Here is an 18,272-nt window from a genome sequence, read left to right as displayed (position 1 = left end):
GCTTTAAAGAATAATTTCATGTTTATAAGCTTATTGATTTTCGTTTGCAACTGAGCTAGCCCGTGATTATATTTGATTATTATTATATTTCCGATGAGAGAATTATTGTAATTATAGTTACTTTTTTAAAATAATATAAATATTTTACTCTAATGATAACTGTTAATCGGTATCTTGAAATTGCTGCAATTTTTATAATTACAATTATTTTTTGATGACAATAATTGTAATTATTATTATATCGACTATTAATATTATCAACTTTAACAAAATGTAATTTTTATAGAAAGCGTAAAAATTTTAAAATTAGCGATGATTCTGATTGTTGTTATTGTCATTAAAATAAAGTGAATTATTGTAACTTCTGGAGTATGAAAAGCAATAACAGCATGACAATAATTTAATAATTTTAATAAGGAGTTTTCCTGTTTTAATTTTTATATAATAAAATGATTAACTAAAAATGGATTTTACTGTTTTAATTGTTTCCTTTATAAACACTATGCAGTGTATTTACAAACACGTGATTGCATAGCATCCATTATTCGACAATTTATTACGTGTATGAAGTGTTTTTAAATACACTACATAGTGCTTACAGAAGAAATAGATATTACAAAACACGGTTCCAAAACAATTAAAGTGAAGGTATGGTCGCTACGAATATAATAATCAATGTGATTACTGTGATGATAAACAGAAGCATAGTTATTCTGATTATAATGATAAAAGAAGTTATTGTATTAAGAATAACATTTAAATAATGAATATAATCGTATTTACTACTTAAAGTAACCAATGTCGTTACGTAGAAAGAAGCAACGATTAAACTGTACAGATATCAATTTTAAAAATTCAAATTATAAAAAGATATATGGAAAAGTTTCTTTTCGGTATTGAAATTCTTTTCTAAACTTTCCAGCTCGGTTCATCTTTTCATCAAGAAAGGAAATAGTGGCGAAGAAATGCAGACAGTCTCTTGACAGACGAGCCTTTGACCAAAAAAGACAGGCACATTCTTACTCCACCAAGTGCATATGAAGTTCACTAACATCTTTCTTACCAATACTATTATAATATCCGATAAACCTAATTCTTTATTGTGTTTGTGTCATAACGCACCAAATACCGCAACTACATCCAATATTCGATGTTAGAAAGATCATGTTCGCAACACAACACAACTGATAAACTTAAAACCTGGCTCTTTATTGATCCGTCTGCTTACTCTAAATTTATATAACACAATGTTATATATTTATATAAAAATACAATAAAAATTGTTATTTGCATAAACGTATATACATATATTTTAAATTTACGAAAACAAGAAGGGTTTTTTTTTTAAATGAGCAAATTATAAATAAATCATTGTATAAAATTACTATAAATTAATTAAAATTAAGATAAATATTTTTAAAAATAAATCTTATTTGAATGAAAGCGTATTTTTAAATAAAATATTAAATTATTACACGAAATCCGATAGCTTGAAATTTCATTCCCCCCTCTTTTTTTTGTCTAATCTTTCAAACCAACAAAAATTTCCAGACATTTTGTAAACAACTCGTCTTTATCTGTTTCCCCTACGGTTTAATCTACGAAATGAAACGTATTCGTAATGTATTAACGAATTTAATTTCACGGATTTATCGTTGATTTTTTTATTCTTAGACATTCGATTTAACGAACTTTCGTTAATACAGGACACTCGTCCACCATTTAGTCTGTTAAATCTAGGGTCTACTGTATTTTTATTTACATTTAGCTTCTTGTAAAATTATAATTTTCATTCCATCTTTAATAGATTATTGAAATTCCTATTGGAATATTGTAAGATATTTTTTACTTTATAAAGTGTACTCTACTATAAATAATTTAAGTGCTTTATATACAGTAAATGTAACAGTATATAAACATAATTATTATTTCATATATAAATGTTAAGTATTTTTGATATATATTTAAAAATTTCCGTACATTTTAACGACATATTTTCTATTAATTACTATAATTTTTCATTAATTTTTCAACATTTACACTTTTTTTAATAAACTCCGCTAACATTTTAATAACTTTATTACTTTGTTTTTATGTAAAACATAAAAATAACATTAAATTCATTAAAATTATAACTTTACTAGTTACTGAGATGTTGAGATGCTTATAAAACGAGTTTTGCAATAGAAATCTCGTGTTTTATAGCATTTACAATTATGCTGCTATAGTAACAATGATTTTTGCATATAAACACAGGATTTTCTACCAATACCGCCCTATTAATATATATATATATATTTACACAATTAATCTTCTCTAGTGAATAACTAACTAATTCGTTAATATACACAACATGGTGCTGTAAAAATCAGCATAATTTAGCTGTTTAATTGAATAACCCTGAAACAATTCTTTAAAAATTAATAAAAATTTCTCAAAATAGATAAAACACATAACTTATAATACATAATAGCACGAATTTATTAAATTTTGATATTTTAAGTCACGGCACGTGTTAATATAGCGTTTCGTGTCTAGAAACTACTTAATATATTCATGTTATTTCTAGTTAAAGTTTTTATTTTATAACAAGATAATATATCTGTATGCATTTATAATGCTACAATTTAGTTTTTTTTAAATTCCTTTTCCTTTCATAGTTACCGTATATTGTTAGTATTATAAACGCTAAATAATTAATAGTGTGGTTATGTTAATTATCATTAATAGGTCTAAGTGAAAAAAATCTTAAAAATACTGAATTTTTTTTAAAATTAATATTAATTTTGATAAGTTTAAAACATTTTAAAATAAAAAATTCTTGAGAATTTCGAAATAAGTTTCAATTCTGTAGTGAGAATATGGCGAAATGTGCTTTTACTATATCCTTTTCAACGAGTGAGTTCCATTTCAAAATATTTGTATGGTCCTTCATTCCGTTAATTCATATATTACTTTTTTTCTAAAGCATAAATAAATATTTATATCTTGCAAAAATAATGCAAAAAACTATAAAAAAACTGTCTTTTTCAATAGACTTATGAGCAATATTTAGATAATTAACGTATTGTAAAGAAAGGAATCAAAGCCATTCTCTCTTAAATTGAACAGAAAAATTAAGAAAGGAAGCAATCGAAAATTAATTCAATCAAACAAAAAATTGTTTTACAGGATATTTTTCTAGTAAAATGAAGTTAGGGAGAAGAAATTGTTCGTACATGATCTGCTTCTACAAAATAGGATGTATTGATGAAGGAGGAAATATAAGAGAAATAAATAGTTTTTGTAGAGGTTGAGAACAGTGATCATCGTTATAAAACAGTGAAAATAGCTATTTTATTAGAATTCGATTGAAAAATTGACATAAACTAAAATGAAGTAGTAAGCAATAATATTGAATGATAAATGAAGGGATAAATTTAAAAAAAAATACTATGAACATAGGCGGTTCTCTGTAATATATTATTTGAAATGTGACTTTGTAATCGATTGGTTTTCAACGATTGGCTGAGATATTGTTTGTTTCACGAGAAAAGGTTAGAATATTGTTATTATGATATCGACCGGATAAAAAAACACACAATAATCTTTTTAAATATTTAAATCATTTAATATAAATTTAAATCGGCAGAAGAATTTTATCATCTTATATTTATATTTCTTTAGCTTCTGTCACAATCCAAGGATTTCGTGTTCTCTAGTAATTCATGTTATATATTACATTATAAAATATTTTAACGATACGAAGTGACAAACATTCAGAAATCTTGACATAATAATAAAATTATAAGTAGTAAATATTATATATATCAAACGAAGAAATTAATTTTGGAAAAAACTAAAAATATAAAGGTCGTTCTTAGAAAAATAGGAATGGGAAAAACAGAAACTACTTCAATAAAAATAAACGAAAAAAGTTTCTGAAAAGTTTAAGAATATGAGAATCTAGCAAAATAAACACACCACACGAAAAAAACAAGAGTTCCTTCTGGAAAAAGAAGATACGAAAAAGACAAAAGATGTATTCTAGCAGAAAAAAAGAATGGACAAAAATCAAGGGTGCTTCTATGAAAAATAATAATAATAATAAGAATTACTTCAGGAAAGTGAGAAAGAAATAAAATTACTGAGGGAAACTAAGAAGAAGAAGAAGAAGAAAGGAATTATTTAAGAGATAGCAAAGTAATAATAAAAGTAAAATTATTTCTAAGAATTGAAACGTATTATTTTCAAGAAAAAATCAAAAATTTTCGAATTACTGGCAAAATATCAGAAAAGGTTAGTTAGTTAGTTAAGAAATCACAAAATTAAGTGGGACTGGAACAAGTAGGTTACAAAGTTTCAATAAAAATGGAAAACAAGTCTCGGTAGAAACTGATTGAAGAATGAAACACAAATTAAATTGGAAATGGAGTGAAAGATCATAAGTTAAATCAAAAATGAATTGAGTGGAAAAATAGCAATTATATACCAGAAGTACAGTACGACGTTAAAAAAAGAACGAAGATTCTATCGGCAATGAAGTGAATGAAACAGCAAAAGTTAACTAGAAAAAGAATCAGGGAAAAATAAAAATTACATCGAAATTGAGTGTCAGTAAAAAGTAGAAAAGAAAAAAAAAGAAATTCCGAGGAAGGTCGAATAAAAGAAACATAAATTACATCTAGTGGAAAACATTAGTAGGATAAAGAATAAGATTCGGAAGCAGAGTTTTCTGAATAACACATATTACTTCAAAGAATAGCAGAAATACATCAAGAATGCACATTAAACTCTGATATCCTCCCGAGGACCACTCATCTGTCTGACAAATGCAAAGTTTTAAGACACGAGAGTAGCACAAATATATATAAAAGTTTGATACTATTCTATCTAGAGAGTTTAAATGGGTGTGAAGTGTATCCACTTAAGCTTCTTCATATCTAACTGTAATATTGACTCTCCTATCCATAACATAGTTGAAGTATTGTTTTGACTTAAATTTTCGGTAGAAAAATAATGGCAATGATCGCATCCTCGCCTTGTAACGTATTAGAAAAAGTATAGAATTTCAAATGACTTTAATGTTCTTGAATGTAAGAGGTGTGTTTTCATTATCGAGTAATTACCACATTTTTCAGAAACCAAACCGAGCTCTGTATACTAATTAGCGTTAAAGTAAAAGATGAATTTATTGTTTAAGTTATTAACATAAATCAGTTGATGTTTTTACAAGGTTTGGAAATCAGTTTATGTATATCTCGATTGATAAATTTCAATTTAATAACTTAAATAATTTATTTTATAATAAAAAAAAATATTGAAAATTTATATTTTTTGTTACTTTATAAAATTGTTCTATAATGTAGAAAAAATTACTTTATAAATTTTCTACTTTGTTGTCACGATACTCACATCAAAAACTTCGATTTATTGCGTGTAAACGTGCGATTTTCTCAAAATAAACTACGTATTTTCTAAGATTTCACAATATAAAAACGTAAAGAGTTTTTTTTAGTTGTAAACTTTTAATAATAATTAAAAAAAGTAGCTATTTTAATGAAAAAACGAAAGCTTTCACCAATTAATTATTTGAGAAAAAATCTAAAAATTAGTTTTTCGATTCTTATCAATGATTCGTGAGTCACAATAATGCAATTGTTGCATGTCTTAGTTCCTCTAATGGAAACTACTGCAATCCTATCAGCCTTTGTTTTTCTCTTTTGCAATCAAAGTTTCCCAATATCTAGCTATCAGAATAGATATAAAAATTGTATAGTATTAGTCAAGAGTGGAGTCATTCTTAACATCACCAAACTTAATTTCTGTCTGATGCATCATCTCTTACGTTAAAAGCTTTTATTAATTATTCAATTTCTAGAAAAAGTTTTTATATTTAATTATTTCTTAAAGTTTCAATTTTAATATCCGTTCGGTTTATAACTTTACGTTTAGAATTTATTTATTTATTTTTTATATCTAGCCATTCTCTATGGCTTCGTAACTTTGCATTTCAGCAACTTCTATTGTCCCTTACATTCAAATAAATGTCTGCTGAAAGTATTTTGTTTTTTTAAATTTGGAAATTGAACACTTTCTTCTACTCTTCCTCAGTAGAGAGATTAGTTGTGATGTTAGGAAAAAAAATACTGATTAAAAAAAAAAGCTGTAAAACCCTTGGAGAAAATCTTCAGTTAGATAAATTATATAGGTTCCATTCACAAAAATATACAATTAAAATTCTAAAAAAAAAAGAAAAATAGAATTGCTTAATGCTTTTTGGTTGAAAAATATTAAATTTTAAGAATTCTAGATAAGAAATATTATTGAATTTTATTAGAAAAATGTTTTTGTATAGAAAATATATAGCCTACAATAGTGGAATTCTAAGAAAAGTGTTATGTTAAATAAGTCATAAAATTCTTCTAGATAAATAGTTATAGTTAAAAATATACTATTAAATTTAAAATAATGAATTAATAAAATCATAAGGGAATTATATAGGAAAGAAATGTATTTAGTATTGGATTAAATGTAGTAAAAAATTTTAAGATAAAAATACAAAAATTTATTTTGGAGATTAAAAATAAATATATAAAAATCCTAAATTAACCATTGAAAAACCTTTTTTAACAAGAAAATTCTGTTCTGATAGTTTAAAAACTGCATCGTTTAATGATAAAAAACGATTTACGAAACTCTAAAAGGCTGATTTGATATAGAAAAAGGAACATAATGAATCTTCATAAAAAAATCAGTTATAGAAAACTAAGAATAAAACTAAAATTTGATATTTTCTTAACTATCTTATAATCTTTTTATTACATTTTATCGTTAGAATGTAACTAAATATAAGAAGATATACTTCCTTTAATAGATTCTTGTTATCTTTACTTAAGAATAACTCTTGTAACGATTACACATCCGAGAATAGAGGACAAAGAGTTATTTTAACAAACAGAATTGATAACTTGGAAGACTTCCGAACAGAAATGTGTTGATTCGTCTTAATTGCTAAGATCGATACTGATTGCTTAGTAATTTACAATTAATTCAGTTCTATTAAGGAAATGTTTGATTCTCTTCAATTCTTTTCAATTATATTAAATTATTTAAAACGTTGCTATTAAGTAAATAAAATCAGAATCGATTTATTTTCCAGATCCTTTATCATTATTTATTCTTTAAAAAATCCACTTTAAGCCTCTTCTGATCTTCCTTGTTTAAAATCTCGAAAATCTTGGTTATTTTATACAATATATAACCTTTACGAAGACAAATAGGATTGTAAACACCCGTATAGTACTTTTATTTTTCAATCCTTCTAAAAAATCTGATTTTATTCGTCTTATTTTGTGAAAGTCTATTGTATAAATTGACGAAAATGTTTAGTTATCTTTTGAAAGATTTTTCTATATATGAACTGATTAAATATTATTTACTTTGTAAAATATTAGCTTAAAATATCTTAATGGTAATTTTCTGTTTTTAATGACGATTATTTAAAAGAATTAGAATAATTGGTGTTACATTTTTATATCTACATAATTTTATAATCTATCCAATAATCATTAAGACAGTCACGTCAATCAATGTCTGTAACTAGTTGGATCACGATAATTAGTTAAAAACAAAAAAAGGTAGAGCTATATATTTTATATTTTCGCCAATCAATGTTAAGTTAGCAACGTCAATCATTCTTCGTTAATTTTTTAGGCGAGATACCTTATAAAAGTCGCATAGGACGAGTTACGTTCGTAGATAGCTTTTTTTTCTTAAATTCATTTTAACTTCTCTACAATTTAAAAAGTGTAATGCCTTAACTCCTAAATTCATTTTACACAAATGAAAAATTCTACATTTTTTTCTTTGTTAAGACATGACTTTCCGGTGAATTCTATCACTGTTTTAATAGGAAAAAAAAACTCCAATTTTTATTACACGTTCAATCAGTCGTTTGCTAAAACAGAAAAGAAATAAAAAAACTGACATTTTCTACTCAAATATTTATCTTCTGAAAGAAAGAATGGCTTAGAACCTTGTACAAAAGGCACATTTAGAAAGTAGGACTCCTCTTAGGAGGTTCTCTTAAGTGATAGTTGTCAATTAAGAGAAAGAAAGAAGTGTTTTTCGATTTGCAAATGGTTTATTTAGAGTCATCAATGTGCTTGATGAATAGAGAAGATCTGGTCAACAAGAAGGCGTAAAAGCTATCCAGACTTTGTATCTTCATCTTCTTCATCTTTAGTAGAATTTATTGGTTTTGTTACTTCACTCGAACAATCTCCGTTAGCTTAATGGTCAGTGTCTAACCGAGTCTGAGATTTATTGTTAAAGTAATCAGCTAAATCCGGATAGACAGATAGTTACCGGTTAACAATTTAGTTAAGAACAAAGATAAAGTACAAATTTATATGCAACCATAGAAAAAAAATAACCAGATTAAACTAATTAATTCAGAATTATTTCATTGTTACGCATCAGTTGTGATAACCGTGATAAATCTGCTTACAAAACGCTACTGATGAATTTTTAAATTATAAAAAATATATATACAAAGTTATCAACTCTTTTGACTTTCTTGTAAAGTATTAGTTACGGTTTATAAGTACTTAACAAGTAATTAATGTTGAATTCTTCATGAAAATCTGCAATGTTTTTTGTTATTCCAACGAATTAAAATTAAATCTGAACAAGTTATAAATTAATAATTTTTTAAAGATCATTTTTATATTATTTTTCTTTAAATAAAAGCATCAGTTTCTTGTATAATTTTTTAAAAATTGTTTGTTACTTTCTGAGTAAAGGAGCAGACGGATGAATTCCATTCAACGTCGTTTCTTGGAAAAAAATTTCAACAAAAATTCCAGCGAATAAATATTCTTAGAATTACGTAAGACACTATTTTATATAAAATAATTTTATTTATAATTAAAAGAATTCAAATTTAACACTAAAATAGCAAGTGATATGAAATGATTTTTCTGAGTAAGATGAAGATTGATACGGAGAAATATATATATATATATATAATAGTTCTAGGTAACAATGCTCGTATTTTAATCATATATTTGTCAAAAAAATCAGCATTAATGAAGATAAATCTGTAAAATCCGACATCAAATTTGATGGAAGAGAAAAATGCCACCCAATCGATTCGACAAGTGTCGTATCACTGCTCGAAATTAATCGTTGGTTCTAGTACATTTACACAAAACGCATTGTCGACTTCGGTCGACCTTTCATCATCTGTCAAAACAATAATATAAGCTAAGAAAGATATATTAAATTAACAAAGAAAATAGAAAAATGTTACTACAGTGTATGTCCGTATCTTAAAAGCTGCTATCATAATTGGCTTGTCCTGCATTCCTGTAAATGTTTTGACATTTATATAAACTAAGGAAATTGTATTCCTTTATCTGAAAAACTTCATAAACCAAGCTAGTATTTTTCTAAAGAAACATTTTTCTTTATATAAAGTTTATAATCTTTCAAGTAGAATAATAAAAAAAAATCTAAGTTCATCTGCACAATTTACAGCTGAGACTAGCAGAAAAAAATAGCTTAAAAAATGCTGATAAAGTGGGAGTTTTGCACATAAAAAAACCTTACACTATTTATAACGTTGCCCATTGGTATAGAAAGTTATTTTTTTTTAAATTCATTTAAACATTGGCCACATGCCAAGTGATATCATTGAATTTCTACTTTTATTAACTGTCCTTTACGGTTTTTCTTGCATTAAGGAGAGATTTAGACAACAGAAATATATTTAGAGAATTCCAGATATAAAACAGGTGGTCGTATTTAAAAAAACAAATTGATAATTATTCGTTTATTAATATAAATTGTGAACTATAGCTTATTTGTTTTCTATAAAAGTGATGATTTTAATAAGAAATTCGTAAACATAGCCATAAATATCACTTCTTCTATACCATCTCCTGTATGTCTCTCGAAACAAGATTAATATCCACTTGGGATGGTAACAAAGCAGTTCTGGCTCTTCCCTCTAACCGAAAGTCGATTAATTCAGAAGATTAAGTTAAAGTAAAGTTAGTGAAAGCATTTTACTAGCATTCGCATTTTTACACGAAAGATAAATTCCTGTTTTTCTCGCCCCCTCTTTCTCATAACTTAGAATTTTTCGCATGAAAAGAATCAAAATCTCTCGATTCTTTCCATTCGTTCGATTCGATCTTTCAACGTTAAAAAATTTTTATTTTGTATAAAAAAAATCTTATATATTGTGTACTGTACAGTACATTTATAACAATTTCATACACCAAAATATTCACATAAAGATTAACATTTTACTAGTAACTAAAGAAACGCAATATTAGCTTGTCATCAGTGTATCTTGATATTCCTTTCTCCCTTCGATCTAGAACTTTTTTTTAATATAAAATAAGTAAGAGAAAGACAGGTGTCGCCTAGAAAACTGCTATTCAATACTTTATCACTATCTTCTATCCTTTTTTAATATAGAGAGGAATATATCAATAAGCCATCGTGTGAAAGCTGTTATCGAGTTGCTCATGTTTTTCCACCTGTTTTTTTTTTTTTTTTTTAACTTAGAACTGTTTATCTAATAAACTTCTTTCGACATTTTTATAACTGTATATTTGTTTTATTAAACATAACATATGTTTATTTTATGTTAAAATGGAGACAATTGCCGTTTCTTAAAGCCATGCCGAATAAAAGTAACAAAACTTCATTAATCGACTCGAAGCCTGGCAGAAGGACTAAACCATTAGCAAACTGTTTGGAGGGTATAGAAGCCCCAGGCAGAGGATTTCTTGGAAATGGCAAGAGAAAACTGAACTGTACGATTGAAGGTGTTATTGGCGGGATGCCAGAACGAATTTTTGGAAATTTGCCAAAGTTGACAAAACGATCCGGTTCCTTACTTCCACGTGTGAACTTCACAATAGCAATCTTGGTCACTTCTCATTTGCAGACGTTTGCATGCTGTTACAGCCTCCTGTATAAAGCGTTGCTTACATTCTTTAATCTTAAATAAATGATGAAGGTATTTTTCCTTTACACGACATGCTGGAGAATTGATCAATTTTGTGAAAGATTTGAAAGAAAAAAAAATGATTGCCGAAGAAAATTTTTAATTACTAATACGTGTTTCACTGTTAAATTCGCAAGTAAGCTGGCAACTCGAATATAAAAATGTCGTCTTTAAGTGTTCCATCAGTCGATGTAGATTATTGATTGGTAAAAAATATACATGGACGGATGAATTTATTCGATATTCATATGATGAATATCGAATTCGTATTTTACGAGTCGTTAAGGTAGAGTAGAATGTTTAAATTCATTCAAAACGCTAGTTTTCGTTTGTTAAAACTACAAAAAAAAATGATGGATTGAAAGCTTTAATAGTTGTTAAAATAATATTTAAAAAAACTAAATAATTTAATTTTAGAATTTATATTTTTGATGTGCACCGAATAAATAATTGAATTTTTTAATTAATTTGATTTTTTAATTATTATTTAACTTCGATTCGAATTTTATTTGTTACATTTGCATGTTTTATATTGCTTCAATAACCTCTATCGATATTAATTTTGAAGATTTATTGGGTAAATATGTTAATTTTGTGAAGGAAAATTACGAAATTTTGCTCAACAGAGTTTTTTAATTATAAAAATATCATAAATCTCAATGATACGAAGAAATTTATTTCGAAATAATAAAGATTTTATCATAAAAATACTATAAATTTTAGAAAAGGAAATAGGTTGTATATATCATAAGATATTTGTGTGTGTTTCAAAATAGATCATTTTTCACTATAAGAAAAACATAAATTAAAATTTATGGTTTTCCTATGATAGGAAAAATTCAGAACAATATTCCTTTATGAAAAGTTTTACAATCTGTCGATTGTTGTTTGCCATTAAAATATGAGCAAAAGTTTTATAGTTACGAGTTTACAGTAAGGATAAAGTACAGCGATTTATATATACTATATATGAATAGTTTGGCCTGGAAAGTTTCGTAGAGAGTACTTTAACTGAAAAGATTTCCTACGTTGTAAAAAAGTAGTTTAAATCTAGAATTATAGAGTCGGTAGTTTAGAAGAGGATTCGAGATTTATGAGGCGTGATCTTCTGAGTTTAAACTATCCTCTCTCTCACTTATTTTTATTTATCAACGTTTCGGTTCTGTTAAGTAGTACACCATTTTTATTTTTCAAAATTACTATTTAAAATTATATATCTCGGAATGCAAAAATATAGTAAAAATGAGAAGATTAATAATAAGTCCAGGATCATCTTCTTTTAATATTTCTTATTTTTAATTTTTATTTTTGATCATATTTTTAATTTTAAGAGATGAAATACGTTTATTATTTTAATTTTTTTCAAAATTACGCATTTAAAAAAAATTGAATAAATTACGTTTGAACTTAAACTTACGTTAATACAACGGTGCAATTGGGAATTGCTTTATAAAACTATATTATTGAAGATTCTCAATGAATATTTCTTCATGAACATACTTCAATGATTCTACTGAACACAAAGTAATCTCGAGAACATGTGAAAGTCATAAAAGCAGCAGTCTCTTTGTATGAATTATTCTTTTCGAGATTCCTTTTCTACATAAACAGCATTCCCGTTGAATTTACAGGACTGTTACTTCTAGAGATGCGATACTCGTCTACATACAAAGCATCCTACTGAATATGTAGTGTAACTACTTAACGTAACAAAACAGTCCACTGAATATTTAATTATCCTTTTCTATTGAACACAAGTTATTCTTTCAAGACATATGCTATACCTCTATTGAATATATAGCATTTTTCTCTTGCACATAACAAGAAAAGTTCTGTGTTTGAAGAAAAAATATAAATAATTTTGTATATTGAATTCGTCTCTGTTAGAGTTTAACATAATAAAGAATTTTTGTGAAAAAATTATAAACTTTAGCAGTAAAAACTTTTGTATTTCAATGTATTCTCCATTAGGAAATCATAAAATTTTTAAGAAACAACAATAAATATTCTTAAAAACTGGACATTACTCATCTGAGAAAATCGTAAACTTTAACAATGAGTAAACAATAGCACATAAAAGCAGATTTTTATTCTTTCTAAACATAATACTTTTTCTATACCTCAGTAAGAAAGCTTATCTATTCAGTTTGAATAACCATTTAACTTGCAGCATCCCTCTACTCATCTGAAATGCTGCAGAATAGACAAACTCACGAGTTAACAAAGCTCTTAAAACATTCAGAATCCATACAAAGAAGGCTAAATTGCTTGAAAAATGATGTAAAACTTTCAACAATAGATGACGAATCTCTTAACGAGCAAATTACAATATTACTCCATTCCATTAAGAACGAGAGAACAGAAAATGATTCAAATAATCAAAATCTTTTTCATATTTTCATAAAACGAAGAATATGTTAAATTCAGTTATTACATTTTGATGAATACGTGCATTTTATTCGTCGAACAAACCTGAAAATTATAGAAGTGTCCAATGACCACCTGTTCGCAATCGATATTTAACCTATGTTTGCAAGAAACGTATGATGATGATGGTTAGCAATTCCAATAATTAGACTCGAATATCGACAGATATATCTATGATAGAGTAACGTCGCAAGAATGTAATTATTGAAAAATATACAAGCAAAGGCTTAAAAATTTCAATTTTAATAAGACAATATTCAGGTTCCAGTTATTCTCCAGATAATTAGTTAAGTTTTAAGTGATAGCATTCGCTTATTATGTAGAATTAGTGTAAGGCATCTGTTACATATATACAGAGAGAGAGAGAGAGGAGAGGGAGGAAACTACAAACTAAATTATTATAGATAATTATACTAAATTCTGATTATCGTGTCTTACGATAATCTAACAAAGCATCATAAGTAGATAGAGTTGGGAGTTCTTAGAAGCTCTTTTTTAAAAAATAATACAAATTTTAGGGTGTGCAAACGAGCAGAACATAGAATTGATGTTTGAATCGAGAAAATAAGGAAGAAAATTGCATTTTTTTACGCATAAACTAGCCAGTTTACGATTTTTAAACACTTTTTTTTGCATTTATCAACGTATTATATTAAATTTAATTAATGACAGTAAATAAGAAGTTTTCAATCCTTATAAAATTTTATTAAATGTATTTAGGAAATAGAATAATAAATGCCAAAATAAAACAACATCTTAGACGGTAACAATACAAAAAATGCCGCTTGTAGAAACTCAAAAATGCATTTTAAATTATAAAAATCGATCGATAAGTCGAAAGCAAACAAGCAAATAAACATTTCAAAAGTTATCAAAACATTAGCGAATGACTTATTCAATTTAAAATTTATTAAATTTTAAAATAACTCGAACCGGATAATTAATTCGTAAGAATTCATTAATTTTTCTTCTATTTAATGCCACGCTTTAAATTCAAATTTTATCAATTATTATTATAATAGCATCTGTTCTCTTTTTTTTTAAAAAATCGAAGACGGTGCTATTATAATAATAATTAAACGGAATATTTAAATATATTCTGGTCTGTTAAGTATGAATCTCAAAAATGAATTAAGAGAGAAATTCATTTTGAATAAAAGTATACTTCTTTAATAACAAAGTAGCTAAAACATTACAGAATTTCTCTACTTATTAAGCCAAATTGTTACGCATTAAACATTATTAACTATTCATTTAAAAAAAAATATAAGAGTATATAAATTTAATTTTTCGATAAATAACTATAAAAATAGCATCAGGCATTCTTTATAATAAATTTTGTTGCTGTAGTAACGAATATTCGAACAGAAATCCTGACAAAGAGGATTATTAAACATTAAAAAAATTCTATAAAGTTTAAATACGGATTAAAATTACACAGTAAATTACGCTACTTTAGGAATTATTACTATTGTTGTAATTAGAATAAAAGGAAAAAAAACGTAAAAAAAAAAATCCGATTTATTAAGCATTAAAAAATCAATACAATTTTAAATTTCTTTTAATCTTTATACTTTTATAATAAAGCAGCGTGTTTTTCTTTAATACTCCGATGAAAATTATTTTAATGATTTAAAAAAAATCTATTAAAAAGTTTTCAAAATCATTCCGTAATCATAAAAATTTGCTATAAAATTATTTCAAAAATGCAATTTTTATAAATATTTTTACCGTACAGAAATAAAAATATCGAGCGAAACATAAAAATATATTAATTTAATAATATTTGTAAGATATGATGCTGCTGCAGTAACAAAGTATCGCGTAAAACTGTGCTAAAGAATGCTGCTTGGGTAACATCTGTACCGTGTTAATGCAGTAACAAATATCAGGATTAATGTATACAAAAGTGTGCAGTAAGTAACATCTGTTATGTGCTATTACAACAATAAATAGTGAAGAATCTTAGCGAAATCGAGCACAAAAATTCGATTAAGACATCATTAAAAATTTAAGCAGCTGAAAGCTAATTAATTTTCTTATTAATTCTTGTAAATACGAATCAAAATAACAACAAAACAGATTTCGATAGGTTAAAATCAGCATAGCTTCTATAGATTTAAACCACGAAGGAGCATCTTCTACAAGATTAATATATACGTGTTATGCTGGAAAGAATCATTAATTTTGTTGACATCACTGCATTCAGCGTATATATTATTACATGAGTAATGAATTATAAAAATCTAGTAATGTTTTTTTTTATGTCGAACAATTCGAGTTTCTAAATTCGCCCAAAAAACTGAAGTTTTCTAATAGATGAGCTGTAAAGGTAGCATTAAGCATTCGGCTACATAGTTTATGGTCTATCCAGTTTTTTTAGAGAACTTATCCCATGAATAGTGAGTTTAGTAATAATAAAGCACGTGTAACATATCGAAGAGAAGCACACGTGGGGTAAAAGTGGCGCTGATCTTTGCTTGGGGTGTAAGGCGTGCAGTTACTAGGCAACGCACCCCTGTCGTTCAACTAAACGTCATTTTGTCGTATAGTAGATTGGTTGTGTTGAAGTCATTGACCTTTGTCCCGTATCTGACACGCCTCACAGGATCGTTCATTAAATTTCGATATGTGACAAAAGAACTATAAATTTCGGGATAAACCTTACACTTCACTAATTGCCCCCATTATAATCTTTTGGAAGAAGAGGTGGTTTAAACAGTAACAAACAACAACAATAGAAAATCTAGTGTAGAGTTACAGGAGCAGCATCAAAATCTGATATTTTCAACGTTTATCGATGTCCCGAACAATACTGGAACGTACGGAAATCTACTTCTAGTCACGGGTCGTTTAACCGTTCTAGTTGTAGTTAAAGGACTTATTATCGAAAAATTAATTATTTAGTGCCATTAAATTTGCAAAAATTCATGTTTAACATAAAATAGATGCGCGCTATACGCGAATTTATCATTCCCGAGAAAGAAACAGCGAGGAATTTGAAGTTTATAAGAGAAAATCGCGTCGAAAGAAGGAAAATCGAAGGAATAGATGCGATATTTGATAAAGTAATAGAAGATAGCTCACCTTGTTACTGCATTAAATCCAAAAACAGTTCCGGAATCCACGCATATCCCATGCTCAGCCACAATAGCTCTCGACACTCCAGCACTCCGACGAAGACTGGGTTATCGGACGGCGGAAATCGAATCAGTGGTAGTGCACATGCGCATAAATCCGGATGCACTTCCGGTTGTTTTGGATCAGGATGAATGCCGCTCGGAAGATGTTTGCGAGCATTTTATCTGATCGGAAAATATCACAATAAAATTTCTGATATTATTCAACCTCTTCAGCATATTATCTATGTATTTTATATCAAATAATTAATATTTCTCGTATAAAAAAACCTCAGAAAAGTATCATTTCTCGATCGTTTAAAGCGGCTTACACGAGTGATAATGAAGATCCAGATGCTGTTTTCCCGTTATAAACTAACTTTCGCCATTAAAAATTACGATGAACGCTTACAAAACCTGTACGAAAAATTAGAAAGATTTGTTTTTTTTTTATTAATAGAAAAAGATAAAATCATAAATTAGAAAACAAAAATAACGTAACAAAAAAGTTTGAGATCGATAAGTGGTAAATAAAACATTCTATCACAGAAAGGAAAAAAGTTTGAGGATTTTTTTAACATTAAAAATCATTACTGACTCAATTTATCTTCACTCTACTCTAATATTTTTTCTTCTTTCAAATTTTAATTAAAAATAACATTAAATTTTAATTTTGAAAATCGATAGCGAAAGGTGATTTGGCATCCAAACACGATCCTTACAGTAAAGAAAAAATATTTAAAAAATGTTTTATCGTCCATACTAATATCTTTCTAGGATGTAAAATCTGCAAGTATATCTTACTTTCTTCTAAAATATAGAATTTGTATGCTTCAGTTTGACTTTGGTTCTCAGGTATGCAGCAGATATAAAATGTGGAATACGTTCGACCGCCATCTTGGCTCCAAGCCAAACGGTATTTTTCAAATAAAAATAAAATTAAAATACTGACTTATTCTATTAATATTTCTACAGAAATATTTTAAAATACAATATATTAAAAAAACACCATAAAAATCATATTTAAATAGTAAAAAATTCGAATTTTATAGGTAAGAAAGAAGCATCTCACTCCACTTGATTGACTCAAAATGGCGGCAGATTTGAGTTTTTTTTTTTTTTTTTAAATGTAAAATTATCGAATAATTGTATATAATCTTAAATATAAACAAAGTATCCTGTATAACTGTTAGTTTAACGGATGCGAAAGATTAATTTCCAACTTATCTTCAACATAAAATCGTTGGCATAATGATAAACTCTAATGTACTGTAATGGACAGTTATTAACGTTAATTCAGTAAGCGTTATAAACAAGGATGAACCTATGGATATATGTATGTAAAAATCGATACGTAAATTTATAGACAATATAAAAATTCTAGATAAAAGTTGAAAGTGAATAAATGAATGTATAAAATAGGAAAAAAATTATATATTTATATATTTTCGAGTGTTATTTTGTATACAAATATAAAGGATGCATCGGGCATACATTGGATTCTTGATCTAAAGCGCTTTTAGTCTAACCAGAAGCGAATTTACTTGACAAAAAAACTTTAGTTTCCCTCCAGATAATCGAATAGAATTGAATTGTAAAATTCAACAAATGATTTTCAATACTTCAAAAAACAAATAAAATAGATTTTTGAATTGTAAAAAGATAATTGAATGATTCAAATTTAACGTTATATAAATAAATAAATTGATCTATAATGTATA

General features: G+C 26.6%; 1 protein-coding gene across 1 annotated transcript in view; it reads right to left on the bottom strand.

Annotated features, from left to right (window-relative positions):
- The window catches only part of LOC136971727 (coiled-coil domain-containing protein AGAP005037-like), a 172,481-nt gene extending 155,862 nt beyond the window's left edge, over positions 1-16,619 (bottom strand). The window contains exon 1 of the mRNA XM_067266209.1: positions 16,520-16,619. The gene's annotated coding sequence lies outside the window, so the exon portion shown is untranslated. The remainder of the gene's footprint in view (positions 1-16,519) is intronic.
- Positions 16,620-18,272: the final 1,653 nt, after the last annotated feature.

The sequence above is a fragment of the Centruroides vittatus genome, unplaced genomic scaffold, assembly GCF_030686945.1.
Source record: "Centruroides vittatus isolate TY-2023 unplaced genomic scaffold, ASM3068694v2 contig_2696, whole genome shotgun sequence".
NCBI lineage: Eukaryota > Metazoa > Arthropoda > Arachnida > Scorpiones > Buthidae > Centruroides > Centruroides vittatus.
This window is presented reverse-complemented; position numbering and strand designations above follow the sequence as displayed.